We start from the raw sequence: 20,600 nt of genomic DNA on the forward strand, positions 1-20,600 counted from the left end.
GGCAAACACATTGAAATACTGTGGCCTAAGATAGGGAAACAAAAAATAAAACACAGTTTTCAATATGTGCTAGAGATAAAGCCTAAGCTTGTTTAATTCTTTTTTTTCAAGTTAGTTGCTTTATGTTACATTTCACAATCATTATGTTAAATGTTTTCTACAGAAATAGGGTCCTTTATGTTACAACTGAAATTATTTACTACTAGATGTTTAAAATTTCACAGACTAGTGTTCAAGTGGAACCTGTAGATGGTGATGTCTTAAGGATTTCTGAGTATACCAAAGGTATACCAAGTCCTCTCCTAGGACACGCTTGCAGGGGAAGGGGAGGGAGAGGAAAGTCACAGGTCAGGTTCTTAGGATTGTTTCACTCTCTTCGTGGCTTTCTGTTTCTTGGTGATCTGTTCAAAATTTCATCCTCCTCTGCTTTAGGCTTTCTATTTTCCTCATCTTGACTGGTGGTACCACCATCTTCTACAGCATCATGGTTTTGTTTCTCTTCAACTATTTCTTCACCTTCTTCCTCTTCATCTTCCTTGATTTTTCCTCCTCCTTGCCTTCTTTCTCCTTCACATCTGGTTGTGGAGCATCAGTTTTCTTGTACTCCATAGCATTGGACTATTTCTTTTCAGAACAGCAGAAAAGGATGACAAGGAAAACTGCCAAAGCTACAATCAGAATGTAGACCACCCAGAGCCATGGGTGCTCCTCAGCTGCCTCCAGCATGTGCTCCCCTACACTTGGCTCCGCAGCCCCATCAGCACTTTCTTCAGACCCCACCCATCATTGGCCCAATCATCAACTACACTGCTATTACCACTAGTGATAAAGTCAAAAAAAAAAAAAATGTTGGAAGTCATGGACCACAGTTCCAAACCAACGGCACTAAAAGGAGTCATCTTGAAAGTTTCCATATCTTCAAAGAAATCTACATTTGGTATCTTCCTGGGTTTCCAGATTCCCTGGTAGTTAGGATTGTCAATTATAGGAGGTTTCCATTTACCCTTATAATTAGGGATGTCAATCATAGGTCACTGCCAGACACCACACCCAGGGGCTGACTCACATTTGGTATTGGCAATTTGAGGAACCTCCCATTTTCCATCCATATCTTCATGCCAATCCTCAGAATTTTCTGCATCTAGATCAGGTATGTACTCAGGTTCATCATTTAACCAACCTTCAGGTTTTATGGCCTCTTCATCTGGAATCTTGGCAGGGGCATCTTCATTCCAGTCATCTGGCTTGACAGCATATGGATCTGGCATCTTGGGTCTTTCATCCCAGATCTCAGGCTTCTGGTCTTCTGGGTCCTCAATTTCACGTGAAGGGTTTACCAGAGGAGTCATGTCATTGAGCAAATTTCCACTGTTCACAACAGGCTGATCAACTAGTATTTCAAAACTATTGTCTGGATTCAAAATTAATGTGTAAAGATGTGTTTTCTTGTCAGTGAAATAGGTCTTCAGGTCTGCATCTGGCCTTTTAGCATGCTTTTCTTCATATACACCAGTCTTGGGGATTTTGTGGTGGAAGATGAAGTTCATTTTATAGTCCTCTCCACATTTATCTGGAACAAACATAATAGTATAAGGACTAAATGGTATGTGTGAAGAGTTAAAACAAAGCAAAATGATGATTCAGCTTGTAGAAAGATGTTCATATAAGAAAACTTGAAATTTGTCTGGATAACACTCTGTTGTATAAGGAAGCTTCAATGATAAGAGTTGGGGATGCATTAGTTTTCTCTCTATCCCCTATTCCACTATGTTCCATGAGTCTTAGAGGTAGAGGATCCACTGTAGATACATCACCTAAGACTAGGCATTACTCTGACTTATATTCTCTGTGTCTGACTAGTTGTGGGATTCTGCAGTAACCATCTGTGTCAAAAGGAAGCTTCCCTGATGAGTGGTGGAACAAGGGAAATGGGTGCTGGGTAGGGCCTAGCCTGGGAACAATCAGAGACTGATTACTGCTCAGTGAGGGAGATAGGCCATACTAATGATCTCTAGATAAGCTGACTAGACACCAGTGAATGGATTTGCACCAGAGGACATCTGAGTACAAATGCTTGACTTTATAGTACTTAACATGTAAGACAGAATACATAGGGTTTGGTGGGGGGTGGGGGGGAATTGATTGGGTCAGGGGTCTAAATTTGACCAAGAATATTCTTTGAAATATACAAAAGCTCAATAAAAAATTTTAAAAAACTACCTAAAATGCCAAAACATATGCAAAATGTGTTTTAGCATTCAGAGAAAGGAATACAATGTAGGCACACAAAACAAAATAAAACAAAAACAGAGAACTGTGTCCAGTGATATGCAATTACTTCTGTGTACAAGCTATGTTATAAAGAACGAAGCAGGGCTCCCTCAGCCTTATTCACCCTCCCAGCTCCACCACCTCATTTCTCCTCCTAGCCTGTGTACTGGCCCATTTATTGGCTTCACACCTCAGATCTCTGGACTGACATCCCCCTCCCCAGCCCCTGCTTCCTGACACTTTGCATCCAGAACAACCCAATTCCTCCCTGTAGTCCCCTACAGCCCTTGGGGCCTGTTCCCTCCCCACCTCCCTTTGCATCCCTGATAGAACTGCCCCCAGCCTCCTGAGGCCAGCATCTTTCCTGGGTAAGTTCGGTGGAGCCAACTGCACCTTGACTCCCCAGCCTCATACACTCTCCCAGTTTCACCACCCCATCTCATCACCTGGCCTGGGCTTTGGCCCATTTCCTGTCTTGGCACCAAAGACTTCTGGACTGACTTCTTGGCCCAGACTCCCCACTCCTTCTTGATCCTTTGCATCCAGATTGACTCATTTCCTCCCTGTAGTCCCTGGGAGCACTTGGGGACTGTTTCTACCCCCACCTCCCTTTGCATTCCTGGGTAGCACAGCCACCACCTTCCTGGGGCTAGCATATTTCCTGGAGGGATCCAGACTTTAGGAGAAAGCCTGAGAGCATCTGATCCTCATTTGATGTGAGTTTCTGTTGGAACTCCTGAGAAGCAAGGTGAAAGCAATTTGGCCCCTCCAATATAAAATCAAGAGAGAGCCTGAAGCCTAGACCAGCCAGCTTTTCATGTCCAACATGTAAACAACAAAGGCACATAAAGTTTACAAAAAGAGGCAAACCTAAACTCAGCAAAGAAAGGCTTGAGTCTCACACAAGAATCAGAAACTGCAAAATAAATTTACATGCCAAAGTCACAGTGAAAAAATAATGACATGAAAGACACAAATAATATACCTCCATCAAGTACCAACAGTCCTGTGAAGGACTACAATGAGAACCCCCTAGAGATAACACAGGACTTGGAATTCAAAAGAACAATAATAACATGATAAAAGAATTCAGAGAATTTAAAGAACACACAAAAAAAAATCAAAGAACTGAAAGATGATAGTGATAAACTTCTGAATGAATTCAGAAAAGTTAGAAATATTGAATAGTATTCAGGCTGGAATGAAGAAGGAAGTAAAACACTCAGTAAGCCAATTAGAAACGACAGGAGAAAGCCTCACCAGTGAAATGGAAAACAGAATATCAAGACTGGAAAATAAAGTGGACAAATTAGACCACTCAAGCAAACATTATGAAAAATTTTAGAAAACACAAGAATGGAATATGCAGGAATTGTGTGACAAGATAAAAAGAACAAACTTGCTAATCATAGGCATACAGGGAGGAGAACAATTTCAAGACAATGGTGTGGACCAGATCTTCAACATGATTGCAGAAGAAAATTTCCCAAAATTAAAGAAAGACATGCCCATACAAATACAAGAAGCATATAGAACACTAATTAGACAGGACCAGAAAATAAACTCTCCATAGCACATCATAGTAAAAACATTAAATGTGCAGAACAAAGAGAGAATACTGAAAGCTGCAAAAGAAAATCAACAAGTCACATATAAAAGAAAACCTGTCAGAATTACAGCTGACATTTCAGTGTAAACTATGAAAGCCAGAAGAGCCTGTACCAAAGTATGCCAAGTTCTAAATGACCACAGATGCCAACCCAGATTATTTACCCAGCCAAAATGATTATTATAATCGAGGGGAAAGAAAAATCTTCCAAGACATAAATAGGCTGAAAGAATTCATTTCCATAAAACCAGCCCTTCAGAGAGTTCTTGAAGCAAAACGAAGAGCTGAAGAAATTAATGGCTATACCCAAGGGTTACAGAAAGAAACTTAATGAAAGTTTAATTATGGAAAGGCATGGCTACACCATGAATGTGAACAGAAATAAAAATGACAGGAATCAGTTCACATCTTTCAGTAATAACCTTAAATATCAATGAACTGAACAACCCAGTCAAAAGACACAAACTAATTGAATGGATTAAGAAACAAAACCCATTTTTTGTTGTCTGCAAGACACTAATCTCAATTTCAGGACAGGAACTGAGTTAAAGTGAAAGGTTGGGAAAAAAAAATATACCAAGTGAATGGAACTAAGAAAAACGCAGTCATTGCAATTCTAATGTCTGATAAAATAGACTTCAAACTAAAACTAATCAGAAGAGATAAAGAGGGCCACTTCATTCTGATCAAAGAAACAATTGACCAAGAAGATATTACAATCATGAACATATATTCAACTAACTCTGGAGCACTCAACTTCATAAAAACAGTACTACAGGACTTTAAGACCTAGATTAATACCAACTCATTAATAGTAGGGGACTTCAATACCCCATTGTCTCCATTAGATAGGTGAACTGGACAGAGAATTAACAGAAAGACATCTGAATTAAACAATACCATACATCAAATGGGCATAACAGACATCTACCAAATATTCCATCCAACCACCAAAGAATATACTTTCTGTTCAGAGCCCCATAGAACATTTTCCAAAATTGACCATATACAGGGGAACAAAGCAAGTGTCAACAAATACAAAATGTTTGAAATAATTCCATGCATTCTATCAGACCACAATACAATAAAGCTTAAAATCAATAGTAGAAGAAACCCTAGTAACTACATGAACACATGGAGATTAAACAACACACTCCTGAATGATGAATGGGTTAAAGGAGAAATTAAACTCTTCCTGGAACTAAATGAAAAGGACAATTTAACACAACAAAACCTCTAGAACATGTTGAAAGCTGTCCTTGGAGAGAAGTTTAGAGCTCTAAGTGCCTTGATTAAAAAATCAGAAAGAACAAAAATAAATGACTCAAGACTGTAACTCAAGGCACTTGAAAACCAACAACAAATGAAACGTAAGCCCAGCAGACAAGAAGAAATAACAAAACACAGAGCAGAAATTAATGAAATAGAAACAAAGAAAACAATATAAGGAATCAATGAATCCAAGAGCTGGTTCTTTGAAAGGATAATAAAGATTGACAAACCCTTAACCCAGATAACCAAAAGAAAGAAAGGGCACCTCCAATTCAACAAAATCAGAAGTGAAAGGGGAAACATCACACCAGACACCAAAAAGATACAGAACACTGTAAGGGAATACTTTAAAGGCCTAGAAGCTACTAAATTTGAAGACCTAAGAGAAATGGGTGGGTATCTAAAGTCATGGGAAACACCAAAACTAAACCAAGAAGAGACCAATAGCTTAAACAGACACATAACACATAAGGAAATTGAAACAGTAACACAAAACCCCCCAGCTAAAAAAAAAAGAAAGCCCAGGACCAGATGGATTTAAAGCAGAATTCTACCAGACATTTAAAGAAGATCTATATCTAATACTACTTAACTTATTCAAAAAGAGAGAAATGGAGGGAGAACTTCCATATTCATTCTATGAAGCAAGCATCACTCCCATACCAAAGCCAGGGAAAGATACAACAAAAAAAGAAAACTATAGACCCATATCCTTAATGAACACAGATTCAAAAATTCTCAACAAAATGCTTGCACACTGCATACAGACACACATCAAAAAGGTCATCCACCATGATCAAGTCGGCTTTATCCGAGACATTAAGGGATGGTTCAATATACTTAAGTCAATAAATATAATAAATCATATAAATGGACTCAATGACAAGAACCACATGGTCATCCCAATAGATGCAGAGAAAGCCTTTGAAAAAATTCAACATGTATTTATGTTCAAAGTCCTAGAAAGAATTGGACTGGAAGAACATACAGCAACATAATTAAAGCCATATACAACAAGCCCACAGCAAACATATTTCTAAATGAGTAAAAACTAGAAGCATTCCCATCAAAATCAGTAACCAAACAAGGCTATCCACTATCTCCACTCCTTTTTAACATAGTGCTTGAAACTCTTGCAAGAGTGATTAGATATGAAAAGGAAAGTAAAGGAGTAATAATTGGAAGAGATCGAATTTTTTTTTTTGTAGATGATATTATATCTAAGAGATGCCAAAAATTCCACCAGAAAATTCCTAGAAGTCAATAACACTTTCACTAAAGTGGCAGGGCACAAAATTCTTGTCTCAAAAAGACAAAAGAGTGATCAATATCATAAGTAATTAGAGAAATGCAAATCAAAACCATTTTAAGATTTCATCTTACCCCAGTCAGACTGGATAAGATCAAGAGAACAAATGATACCAAATGTTGGAGAGGATGTGGGGAAAGGGGAACACTCATCTACTGCTGGTGGGATTGCAAACTTGTTCAACCCCTATAGAAAGTAGTGTGGAGAACTCCCAAAGAACTCATCCTATTGCAGAGACCCTTGCACATCCATGTTTGTTGCTGCTCTTTTCACAATAGCTAAGAGATGGAAGCAACCTGAGAGTCCCTCAGCTGATGATTGGATAATGAAAATGTGGTTCATTTATACAATGGAGTTTTACTCAACAGTAAAGAAAGATGAAATCATGAAATTTGCAGGTAAATGGATGGAGCTAGAACTGTTATACTAAGTGAGGTAACACAGACTCAGAAAAACAAACAAAGTATGTTCTCCCTCATATGTGGATCCTAGCACAAGATCCTTATGAATGAGTATGTATCCAGACATAACTACATGAGCCAGGTTAAGGAAAAGGAACCAGGGAAGTAAAGAAAAAGAAAGAATCTGAAAGAGAAGAACAGAAGGAACAAAGAACAGGTGTTAATGAGGGAGATATGGATTAAAATAGGATTATTTTAAGGGGAGAGGGGAGGTAGAGTTATACAAAGAGACTTGGAGATAAAGGGAAAGAAGGTGATCAAGAGAGAAGGGTATTATAAGGGATAAATGGGAAAAAGGGGCCACTTGAAATGAAGAAACCATGGTGAAAATATTAGAAAATTTGAGAGATAAATAATGCCTAGCTAATTTTAAAAAAATCAGAGGGAACCATATTAGTCCAACAACTTACTGACAAATAATACATACAACTACCTCAAGGAACATAGTACATATCTAGTGAAGATTTATCTGAGAACCTTCGGTCTTTGGCCAAGCTTTATCTACATAGCACATGGTAATTAAAAGTACCAGACTGGTGGAACTAACCTTCTTGGGTGTTTAACAGCCATACTTTTGGAGACCCCACCAGATGGACCTGAAGCAGTATCCTGTCTACAAAGAGGAGGGTCAACAGAGAGGAAACATTTCCTCCATGCTTCCAAGAGAAGCCAACAATGGTTGAGCAGAACATTTGACTCATCTTCACATAGATGGAACTGGTAAAAGAAAGGAGCCAGAGGCTCCTCCCAAGCCCATGTGACCCCTGAGGAACAGATCCTCAGATGACCTTAAGATTAAAAATAAATTGCTTTAACTGGGCCAATTTCATGGTCTTAAACACCCAAAAGGAAATTGTCATCAAAAATTCAAGGGATCAAAATAATTCTTTAAGAGTCAATGTGTATAACTGAAGGCTACATATCAAGAAACAATGCCAGACAGGAAATACCTTCCTTTGAGTTGTTGGCCAGGGTGGCCTTAAAGATTCCAACCAGTAACCCACCATAGAACTGGAAAAATGAACAGCAGACCCCGATCCTTTCTAAAGGAATACTGGCAACTGATTGCTGCTAGATGAGGAAGAGCTGATCTTCCTAAAACAATGAACCCTAGATAGGCTGACTTGACTCAGAGGATGGACAAGCAGTGGGGAACGGCTGGGGGCACTCACAGCACACAGGATAGTAACAGGGATGACAGAGTATACGGGCTCCAGTGAGGAGGGGGGCTATGGGAGGGTGCCATTTAGGATGCAGGCATATGGATGAATAAGATTGTTTGGGATGTTTTTTTTTTAAATAAACAGAAAGAAAATCAATAAATAAAAAATTAGTTGTATTTGACAAAGAAGCATAAAAATTCACTTCATGTTAATTAGTAGATGTGAAAAACAGTACCACTGAAATCTACCTGATGGCTTTACATCTATGCTCAGGTGCCAAGGACCTCAGAAAGTAACTGGCTATAATCTCAGATACATAGAGATTAGAGACATATGTGCAAACATCCATGTGTTAGTTGCATTAAAAATGAGATTTTCTCTATGAAACAGTATATTTTAAAATGAAGATCTTTTTTAAAGGTTAAAACCTCATTCAATTTTATGTTTTATAGTACAATATTGTGTAACTGTATTAATTCAAGTGTGAACCTAAAAATTTATAGCCAATTTTGAGAGATACAGCTTAGCTCTGGAAATTGTTATTGAATATGTCAGTGCTGTTGTAAAGAAATGCTTCTTCTAATTACGTGGTTATCAAATAAATAATTAAAAAAGAACAAAAGAACAAAGCAAGGAAAATATGAAAGTGTTCAAACATCTACTTATTTAGTACACAGAAGTTATACAGTTTTGGCTGCTATGCTGTGTTAAGTAAAGCTGGGTCTTTTTAAGGACATTCAAACTCAGATTCACAAGGAATGCTTGGTAATATTAATTTTGATCAGTAAATTAAAATCTCATTAAATTGACTGATTTCATAATTACTACTCTTCCTTTTGTAATTAATGAGTACATTTCACACTAACCCCTTGAGGATATATACATGGCCCCATAAGAACCCTCTCAAAGACTGTCTTTATTAATTATTCTTACCCAAATAAATTTTTGTATATTTTGCTATAAAAGGTAATTACCATCATCATTTATATTTTAATTAAAATTATATTAATAGAATAATTTTATATTAATAAGGTAATTATTAATTTTTGCAACTATTGTTTAGATGACTGGATTTGTGTCCAATAAGAACTTAGAAATGTTTGTACATAAAAGGATTTTTATAATTACATAATTTGATGCTCAGTTTGTTTCCTCAAGTATGGTATCTCTGAGAAGTATTCCCACTATTATTTTTGAATAGTCATTTTCTGAAACACAAAGACTTTCTGTCTCATTTTTAATAGAATTTATCAATTACACAAAAAGTCAGTTTCATTACATCTTTACAAATGCAAAGACTGTACTTTCATTCTGTTCATCCTTCTATTACTCATTCGTTACCTGTTTCATTTTTCAGTAACAATGTTTGTGAGCTGGAGTTGCCTGAAAAGTTGCTCCTAAAAAAGGGAAAGAAAAACTGAATACACAGAAAGCAAAGAAATTCAATCTTGCTTGCAAGAGAGAAAGCACCCAAACTGAAGATAAATATTTTTAAACAAACCAGTCCTACTAGTCTTTATATAAGTTACTATGGATATATACTTTCAAAGTAAAGAAAATTGAAAGAACCTATAAGCTTGATCTTTTCTCTAATTATGGGCATAAAATTTCTGAAATCATTTCAGGTGCAATGAACATTTTAGCAAATAAATAAACTCCATATTGAAATATTGTTAGCAATGCTAATTTTAAATATTTATTATTATTTAATACCTTTAAACATCTCTATACATACTTGCCCATCCTTTCTCCATACATTCAAACATGTGTGCATATATTGCAGCAGTCACTAAAAAAGCCCAGAAGCAATGATCAGCAAAAAGAAGACCCAGCACCTTGTCCCATTGTTTTATAAAAACTTTCCTAATAATTACCTATGATTAATCCCAGTGACTTTTTCCTCTTCTCTCGTTGCCCTTCAGCAATATTCTCACACTGAATCAGAGTTTATCCATATGACTGAGAGATTCTGGAAGTACGAATACATAACTCCCAAGAGAGTTCCACACATCTGTCCTGTTTTCTTAGACTGTTAACTCTGGAGAAAGTCCATCACAACTTTATTATATATTGAATCAATTCTAGTGTAAAGTCCATATGTGTTCTAGTTTGTTTTCTGTTACTGTGGTAAACATCAGGACCAAAAACAACTTGGGGAGGAAAGGGTTTATTTAATCTTATAGGTCCAATGTTGAAGAAAGCCAAGGCAAGAGACTCAAGGCAGGAACCTGGAGGAAAGAGATGAAGCAGAACTCACAGAAGAGTGCTGCTCACCGCCTTGCTATTTCTGTCTTGGTAAGCTTCCTTTCTGTCACAACCCAGGTCCATCTGCCTAAGACTGACACCATCCTCCACCTAGACCCTCCTACCTTAATTAGCAGTCATGATAGTTTACCGCAGGCATACCACAGATCAATCTCTTGAAATTAATTACTCAATTAAGTTCACCTTTTCCCAAGTGTCTATAGTTTGTGTCAAGTTGACAAAAATTAATCAGCAAAATATCAAAGGATAGAATGAATCTGTGTCAGTCATGCATGGGGTCTGTCTTTATTCTCAAGCTCTAGTCATGTGTGACATCAGATCCAGTGACACTTGACCAACAAACCTATGAGAAACTATCGCCAGAGCTGTCCAAAAATACTCCTAAATTTCTGAATATAGCAAAATAAGACATAATAAATATTTAATATTGTTTTAAGGGATTGAATTTTGAAGAAACCAGTTCTGCAGAAACTGTGTACAATCATAATCAACCAGTGAAAGGATCTAGAAATCTTTGAAAATAAATCATTTCATATCTGGGCAGAGAAACTAAGAGTGGAGCTTGAAAAAAGGTTTCCCTGCTAGAAAAGTAAGAAACTGTTTGAGCTTAAATATGGGGATGTGTAAAAACATTAGAGGTATGTATTAGTACATTACTATGACCTTCTGTTGCTAATAGCAGAAGTTCATAGATTATAAAAAGACTGATTTTTCACTCAGGGTTGATGACATGGAAAGCTGATGGTTTTCATCTGCTGATCATCTTCCTGCTGGTGGACCCCTGAGATGGTACAAGGTACATATCTCAAGAGATAAGGAGCATGATTTTATGTGTTTCCTCAGATCTCCACACACTGTGTTCTTTCATGATAAACCTTTCAGTATTCAGTTATAGTATTTGCAACATTATTATTCTTAATTACCCACTAAAGCCCTCAATTCTGCATTATAGTTGGAATAATTATTCACACTTTTCCATTTCACAATTGTGATTAATATGCAACATGAGGTTTAGATCATAAAACATGTTATTCTAAACATAACAAGGAGTCAGCTTGATAGGGTTGCACGAAGCCCCATTAGAAAAATTTAGCTTCAAAATATGTAAAGTTGCTAATATTTTCATTGAATAATGTGAACTCCAAGCATGTTTATATATAATAAATACATGAATACATGTATACATGTGCACTTAATAAAAGAACAAGGACTGGTGAAGAGAAAGTCTCAATTTCAAATTGTTTGGCTATCAAATATAGATGAAATAATATACTTAGCTACCTTTATAGAAACATACTAAATCTGATTTTCTTAAGACTCATCACTACATGAATAATCAATAGGAGGAGGACTTTAAGTGGAACAGGGTATTTACATATTCTCAGAAGACCTCTTTTCAAATTAGATACTAATTAAAAAAGGAAGAGTAGTAATTATGAAGTGGATAAAATGTACAACACTTTAAGGAATTGATCAAATTTAGTAGCATCAACAAATTGTTAGAGAACAGCACAGGCATCCATGTAATGCCCTGAGAAGGGTAAAGCGACACTCAGAAGTTCACCAGCTAGAAAGTGTGCAACCTGAATCAAATCATGAGGAAACATCAGACAAATCTAAACTGAGAGATAGCCTAGGAAATAACCGACGTGTTCAATTTCAATGAAATTTCAATGTCAAGAAAGTTTGAGCAGCTGTCCCAGATAAAAGAACACTAGAAAGACAACCTCATTTTACTTATGACATGAACTGGACTGGACACTGCACTGAAAATTCACAAAAAAACAAATTATTTTTACTATGGATGAAATCAGAGAAAATAGTATAGCTCGAAATAAAGTATTATATTGTACTTAAAGTCACTGAATGTATTAATGTTATCATAATCGTATAAGAAAATATTTGCATTCTTAGTAAATGCAAATTGAATTACTTAAAGAATAAAAATGCAATGATGTCTGGAAACAACAAGATCATACTGTCACTTACCACAGAAAATATGTGCATGTCATATACATGCACAGATATAGTAATGACAAAAAATAAACCCATCATTAGTAAAACAAATGAGGAAAGTTTTATTTATTTTCTCCAGTTGGGAATTATTTCAAAATAAAATGAAAATTAATCACCATCCACATTCAGTTGTGTTAAAATTCTCTGGAAAACTTTTAAATCATTTAACATTTCCTTTCAAGTCAGTATCCTTGTTTTGAGTCTAAAGAAGATGGTAAAGTATCTGAGGAAAGAGGTAATACAATTATTGATTCCCAAAGAGAAGTCAACGTCTGTTTAAGAGAAGTCAGTGAGAATAAACATGGAAAAATTATGGACATAGTGGGAAAGTAATCCTCACTGTAACAATGATCTTACCCAGCACTGAACCCTGCATACAACAGTGTTGACCTGCTAGCAATGATCTTATCCTGCACTGAACCCTGCATGAAGCAACACTGACCTACTAGCAAGATGTACCCACTTGAGCAATAGCAGCATGAAGGTTATGAAATAACCAGCCACTTGCTGATTGGATGTAAGACATACTCCACATGAAGGACTCCATACATCATATTGTAAACCTGTTCAAAAGCCCACGACTGGAAACAACATAGACCCTAATGTTGGAACTGATTATTTTTCTAAATTATCATTCTGTCAAACGTCATTTTAAATTTTTATGTTTTTAACCACATATCTGGGCTGCTCTCAACTCTGTTCTAACAAGCATCACTTTCCAGTCAGTAGTAGTTAAGGCAAATGTTCAAATGTTCAAGTACAAATATCTTTGAATGCTTAGCATTGGATACATCATCTGTATCAACCTTCCATCATACAAGGCTCTGTGAACATTATGAAAGAGAGAGCAGAAATCATGTAAGCACTGACAGATGAGGAAAAAATGTAAAACGCTGTCCAGTGGACTTGGCACAGATCTTGAATGCATGAACTCACAGCAGCTATGGTTACTTACACAAGAACTGAACAACATCCATCCAGTCAAAATTCCAGAATGGATGCGGGAAGGGCCCCTCAGGTTCCATCCTTATCTCAAGCTGCTCTTTGCAGTTGATGGCTGCTGAGGGAATATGAATCACTTTCCTTTGTAGATGTGGTTATTAAATAAATAATTTAAAAATCAAGAAGCAAAAATGAAACCCCTAGTTTTTAATGTTGTTCCCATCAGAGTGAAAGAAATGTGGGTTAGTGTGATTGGAATTGAGAGGGGAACTCTGAATCAACAAGACTACCTTATTTAAAACATGTATTTCCACTGATCACCTATGCTATTTTAACTAATACTCAGTGAAAATAAAATGAATAAATTATTATTGGATGGATAAAAAATACAGAACATAAAATGAGATGGTGAGGCAGGGAGTTGGGAATAGGTCTAAGAGAAGAAAAGAGAGGATTTCTGAAAGAGAGGGATTAAATATGATCAAAATACATTTATGAGATGCTCAAAGAATCAATAATATATTACTAAAAATGTAGGGACAATCAGTCCAGAGAAAGGCAGAAAAAGGGATGGCGCAAGGGAACAAGGGGAGAAATGACGGTACGACACGCAAGATAGTCCAGGTTTTCTGTTAAATGCAGAATCTAGAATTATCCATAAATGCATACATACACACACATATAAAATCTGTGTGTGTCCATGTGTGTGTGTGTGTGTGGTGTGAATGTGGAAGGGGCACTGTTTAAAGTGTGGAAATGGCTTGATGAGAAATGAACTGGGAGTGAGAGCAATCAAATAGGCATGGTTGGAACTAGTGGTTCTGACATTTTTTTATGAGCCTTGATTTTGATCAGGATCTGCTTTCCATTACTCAGGACTTATCTCTGCATCACCACTGCTGAGGCGTCACTGTCAATCATACTCTCCCAAACACTCATTACTGTGACATTACTAGAAGGACAGCCTGGTATTCTACAGACTCCCCACAAGTTCTACAAGGTTCCTCACTTTTCGTCAGCAGTAAGGATGCTCCACTTCCTCTGATTTTCTGGATATCTTTGATCTCCAGAGACATGGAAAATTTTGTACTAGTTTAAAATAACTGCCAAGTCACCAGTGGATGAAGGAATCTGCATTCAGCTAATTTTTGAATAAACACATCATCCTGGTATTGTACCTCTCTCTTTGATACAGAAGTTGGAAGTCCTTATTTTCTCATTCTTCCCTTATACTTGTGTCCTATGGAATTTTTTAAACAATTTGCCTAAAATTTTTCCTATGGTTGAGAATCTATATAATCTATTTATGTATATTATTTTCTTTCTTCTCTATATATCTCTACCTATCTACCAATCTGTAATATATTCATTTCAGTTCCCTTTCCTGAACACACACACACACACATACACACACACACACACACACGTGTATATACAGATACAGACACACGGATACATACAGACACGCATACACATATGCACACACACATGCACACAGAAAGAAAGGGGAGGATAGAGATTTTTCAAGTATAAGCTGTATTCTTGTTATACAAACTTTATTTTTTGGAGTAAGTAAACAAATAAATAAGTTCATTTTGATTCTCAAAAATTTTATTTCTTAAAATTGGACTATCATCTGATTTGTCTCCCAACAGTTGAAACTTCATTGCACCAAAGCTATTGATACAGTCAGTGACTTTTCTCTTCTCTTGTATGAGCGCCTCTTCCTTTTCCTAAAGTAACTAAATATTTTAACTCGTGCCAAAGATTCATTGAAGAAACTGATTCAGTAAAAACAGAGCAGAATATTTCAAATACAGGATCAGCAAAACTGTTTATATTTTGCCAAGTTTATCACATTCCCATATTACAGTGTAGTTTCTATTTGTTCTGTCAATGTCTTGATGAATGGATAAGCAACATTTTCTATCCTCTTGAAAACTATGTTCAAAGGAGATCCTCAAAAGAGGAATATTAAACTAAACATAGTGGGGAGTACTGGTAAAGGTCAGCTTAGGAGTGACTGCCAGAGGCATTCTAATATTCCCAACTTCAGTGAAGACTGTGATGGAGCAGCCACTGCTCCCTAACCTGGTCGTATATTCCTTCTGGAAGCTTCTTATAATTCATAAGATACATGGTTTGAGAGTTTCTTTCATCAACCTACTTCTGAGCACTGCTGAAAAGCATTCATAGAAACACAGCCACCAGAAGCACAGTCCTTGATTATAACTGGTCTAGCAACTTTGGAACAGTATTCATCATAGTGCAGTTCTACGGAGCTGCACATGTGCAGAAAATAGAAGACAGCAGGACACTCCAGTGCCGGTGCAAAGAGAGCTGAAATGGGGGTAATCACAAGCAGAGAGGGCAGTGGAAACATGTTAAGGATTCGTAGAAGCACAGCCTCAAGCAATGTAGCATAAATGAATATATGAGAAGGGGCATGCTCCTAAAAGGATCAAAGAAACTTGCCCTTAAAGAATCTATTTCTGATGGTAGCTGGCAGAGTTTTGTACCTGGTGCACTTCTGTTCATTTCTGGTTTCAGATAAAGATTGGTCTGGAGGCAGAGTCTTTTTGGAAAGTGTGTATGCATAGGGTATTTGAATTGTATTGTAAATTTTATTTACTGATTTCCAGATGATGAATGATTTTTCATAACACATTAAAATATGTTGAGTATCTTAATTAAATTATTTTTCTTGTCTTTTGTTTTTGTTTTATTGGTTTTTAGACAAGGTCTCCTACCTTTGCCACTAAGTACCTCAAGTTGTCTCAGATTTAAACTGTGATTCTCTAACCTCAGCCTCCGGAGTGATTAGATTACAGAGGTGTGCTATCAAGATGGAAAAGTCTATTAATTTTTTTTCCTTTTGCACATTAATTTGGAGCAGTAGAGGGTATGTTGATGAATTCTTAGTGTAGACTTTGAACTATTATTTTCTGATTATTGTGATACTATTCTAGCTCCCTTGGAGATCATAAAGTGATCCAGGAGAGAGGGGCAGGGAGCTGAGAGACTGCATTTACTTATTTTGCACAATATGACCACAAAGTAAAGAAGTTGTTATTTGAAAATGGGTTATAGAAATTATCCTCAGCATTTCAGGAATGTGTATTTTCTCATTCAATTCTTTCAACAGTATACACCCGGAGTTGCATGCATATACAGTATTATTAACACCCAGAGACAAAGGCAATGGACAGACTCTTGAATTGTGTTTTAGGGTCTTTTGTTTTCCCTTCCTGTTGTGCGCTCTAGCTAAGGGAAGGGGACATACTTATTTCCATGCAGATGGTGTTGTTAACTCCATATAACAAGAACTACTTAGCCCTCACAGACTAATATTCTGGCAAACATCCACTGAACCTTAGAATAACTTCCAGAATTGCAATGACTTGATATATAGAGTGAACAGTATATCATTATGATGAAAGTCCTTTCTCAGTTTTTCTTTCCTTGCCTGTAGAAACTTTGCAGCAAAGGTGAGCTAAGTGGTTAGAAATAAAAGAAAATGTAAAGAAATTAAACAGCAAGTAAATAATTAGAGGAGATAATTTAATTTGAAAGGATTGCAATGGCTCACAGAGGCTTTTCAAGGTCAATTCCTTAGATAGTTCAATTTCAGTGTAGTTTTTTAGCTTGTTCAATTGAGGTCATTTAAAATCTTGCAAGTTGGCTTTCTTCATTTTCGATAGAATTAATGAGATACAGTTTAATGGAACTACCTGGAAAGTTAGTGAATGTGATTATAAACACACATAGACAATTACTCAGTTTGTATTAGCTGGATGCAGTTCCCTTCAATGATGATTTTATTTACATTCCTGTTTCTTATTAGCTGTGCAGTTATAACCTCATTGGAAATATCGCCAAGTCCAACTGTAGGGAGGAATTATGGAAGAAGAGAGGGAAACAAAAGAACCTGTGGGTTACTCCCTCATCTGACTGTAACACTGGGGATATTGTAACAGATTTTAATGAAATGCAAACATAACACTTCTTTTTCCTTTTAATAAAAGGGATTATTTTCATTTTTCTAATAAAACTCTTTTCTACCTCTGTGCATGACAAACTTTGTTGTTGTTGTTGTCGTTTGAAACAGGGTTGACCTGGAACCTCCTTTATAGACCAGGTTGGCCTTTAACTCATAGCGATCCACCTGCCTCTGCCTCCTGAGTGCTGGGATTAAAGGTGTGCAACACCATGCTTGGCTTGGTTACTTATTTCTTGATGCATAAGGAAGTAATTTCATTCCACAAACCCATACATAAGATTTATGCTTTGGAAGACAATACTCAGCTAAACACCATTTTTCTTTTCTTTTCTTTTCTTTTTTTTGATGGTGGTGGTGGTGGTGTGTGTGTGTGTGTGTGTGTGTGTGTGTGTGTTACTAAAAGAGATTGCTGTCCCTGAGAAAACGAGGCAATAAGTCAGAACTTGTCAACCTTATTAAGTTTGGTGAGTCTCTGTGCTCCACTGCTGAATGCTTCCTTGTGAAAAGCAAGGGATTTTCTTAAAGTGAATCAATAATACACTTTTGTGCTGGCAAACTGCTACCCTGTGCTGCTATATTTCTTAACTAAAATCAAAATTGAACATTAAAATTTTGAAGAAACTATGTGTGAAAATAAAGATTGTATTTATAGTTTTATTGCTGCATATTTATTAATAAGAATACATCTTTATTATTTGTAACATATAAAATTTCCTTGGACTAGTAAATTCCTTTAAATTATCCTTCTTTAGAGAATATATACACTTACCAGGCAGCAAATTATTGTCATTTGGTCTTATGATAATATTTTGTATGAATATATTTAACCACTTAAAACTCTAAAATTCAAACAGTACCAATGCCAGGTGTGGTGTTGCAAACATTTAATTCTAGTACTCAAGGGAAAGAAGCATGCATAAGATTCACTCTAGCATAGTCTATGCCGTGAGTTCCAGGGCAGCTGAGGCTACAGAGAAACACTGATTCACAAAAGAAAAAACAAATAAAAAGAAATATACTAGTGATTATAAATACCTCAACAAGTCATTGTCCAGATATAGAGGCTATCCAACACCATCTATTGATATAAATATTCTTTTTTCATCAAAATTTATTTTACAATTAGGAAAACTGATATTGTCAAAAAAGATATGGTGAAATAATTTTCAGTTCCACCAGATTTTGAGAAGTCATGGAAAATCTTTTAATATTAAGTTGGAATTTGAATCAGGTAAGCATGTATTTTTCTTTCTCTTCAGTCTTACACATGTAGTCTACAAGTTAATACTGAAGTAGTATAATACTCATAATAGGGCCAGTAAAAACTCTAAAAAATGGTTTTCTCAGAAATTATTTCACTTTATTTTTCTCATGTATTCTTGAAAAGAAAATGTTAATCTTTGATCTAAATGTGTTCAATCCCATTTACTTGTTTTCATTGTCTTTGCCATTTCTTTATTATCCATCAATTTAGACTTTGGATAGTCTCTGAAGTGTTGCTTAATCCTCACCTCTGCTGTTCACAGCATTTCATGTGTTTTGTTCCTATGCATAGTCTCTTTTCTCCAAGAATGAGTCACAGTGAATTATTCTTGGCACTTTGACTAGTTATAAGTCATTACATTACCTCCTGTCCTCTGCAAAGGAAGCTTCCCTGACCAAGGCTGAGAAAAAAGAACCTCTATGCTGTAAATGTAAATACTTACAAGGTGCCTTGACAGTATGGTCATTTAGCAAAATAGCAATAGTTGGTTGTACACTAAGGTCTATTTTTTCACCAGCCATGGGCTTTTGAATAGGTCTACAGTAACTGACATGGATTCTCCCCTGTGGAATGGGCTTCAAATCCAATCCAAAATCAGTTAGTGACCCCAAAATAGTCATGCATCAGTAGACATATTTTGCCTAACAGGCCAGTATTACAGCATGTTCTGTCCAGTACTGGACCATTGATGTCTGTTCTCGACAGCGGCATGTTGAGTACCATCAAGGACCATAAAGGCAATGAAGCTGGAAGAAAGCTTCCTGGTCATTTTGTGATTGACTATGTCATGAAGCCAACATGTGTGGAATCTTCAGCAATAGGTTCGTACCATGTAATTATGGTTGGTAACCAACAGAAATGGTAATAGCTTATATTGTTTTGGAGACCTCTGGGGCTTCCCTGACTGATAACTCTTTCAGAGGTGTTCCTTGCCTGGCACTGAGATTTTCATTCAATAATCCATGTCTTCTGGAAGCAGCATTGTCCACACAGGCATGTGTGAGTTCCCCTTTCATCGCATTCATGTCTGCACCTGTTATCATTTGGATTACCGATGATGACCATTCTGAATGGTGTGGGATGAAAACTTAAAATAATTTTAATCTATATTTCCCTGGTAGCTGAGGATGTCAAGCCTGCTTAATGGTATAGAGATTTTTCACTTTGCACTGTTGAAAGTTTCAGAATCCGGATAGAGCTTCTAATTTGAATAATTAACTTGTATGGAAATGTTCATAGTCTAAGAAAAAAGAAATCATATCCACACAGCTATAAAATTCAAAAACATTTATCTCCTTGTAATTTTGGAATCCACTTCCAATTTCCTTTTGCTTTTACTCTTGGAATAACATCAATTATTTACTATACTTAAAATAATATTCAGATAATAAACAGATCTCTGCAGTAATGGCAAAATCTCATTAATTTTAACATTAAAAAACTAACTCATACTTTATCAAAAATTTGCTATTTTAACAGTGTATTAAAAATATATACTAACTCAAATGTTCCACTTTATTTTAAGGACATTTTGAAACTGAATGGAATTAACAAGAAATCAAGTGTTCAAATTAAGCTGCTTGTGTTTCCTTCTAAAGACATTGTCTGGTTTAATCTTGCTTTACTCTATGGAAACAAAAGATAAAAGGCACATAACACTGGAAGGACTGTAATTTGATGCTGAGTTATACTGACATTTTATCAATACATTTTCTTTCCCCTTTCTTTTCTTATTAAACCATTAGTTCTAGTTGTGTTCTTTGTTTCACAATTAATTATAATCACTGTTTTTAAGGGCTGTTTCTATGCTACCCCCCAAAATTAATTCCACCAATTTTCATCTGTCTTAAATTAGGCTTAATCTAAAGAGACTCTCACCTCAACCTAACAATGTATATATGTAAAAGTTCATAGTAGTATTTAACCAAAGATAAAATGAGAATGTTTATCTTCATAAGAGAACAAATTTCTTCTTAAGCATGTTCTACTCCTGTTTTCTTTCCTCTTTATAAATATGTACAAGCTATA

General features: G+C 36.1%; 1 pseudogene; it reads right to left on the reverse strand.

Moving 5' to 3' along the window:
• Positions 1-288: 288 nt before the first annotated feature.
• Positions 289-19,192, reverse strand: LOC103735111 (annotated as a pseudogene).
• Positions 19,193-20,600: the final 1,408 nt, after the last annotated feature.

Source organism: Nannospalax galili, unplaced genomic scaffold (genome assembly GCF_000622305.1).
Source record: "Nannospalax galili isolate Female #2095 unplaced genomic scaffold, S.galili_v1.0 scaffold937, whole genome shotgun sequence".
Lineage (NCBI taxonomy): Eukaryota > Metazoa > Chordata > Mammalia > Rodentia > Spalacidae > Nannospalax > Nannospalax galili.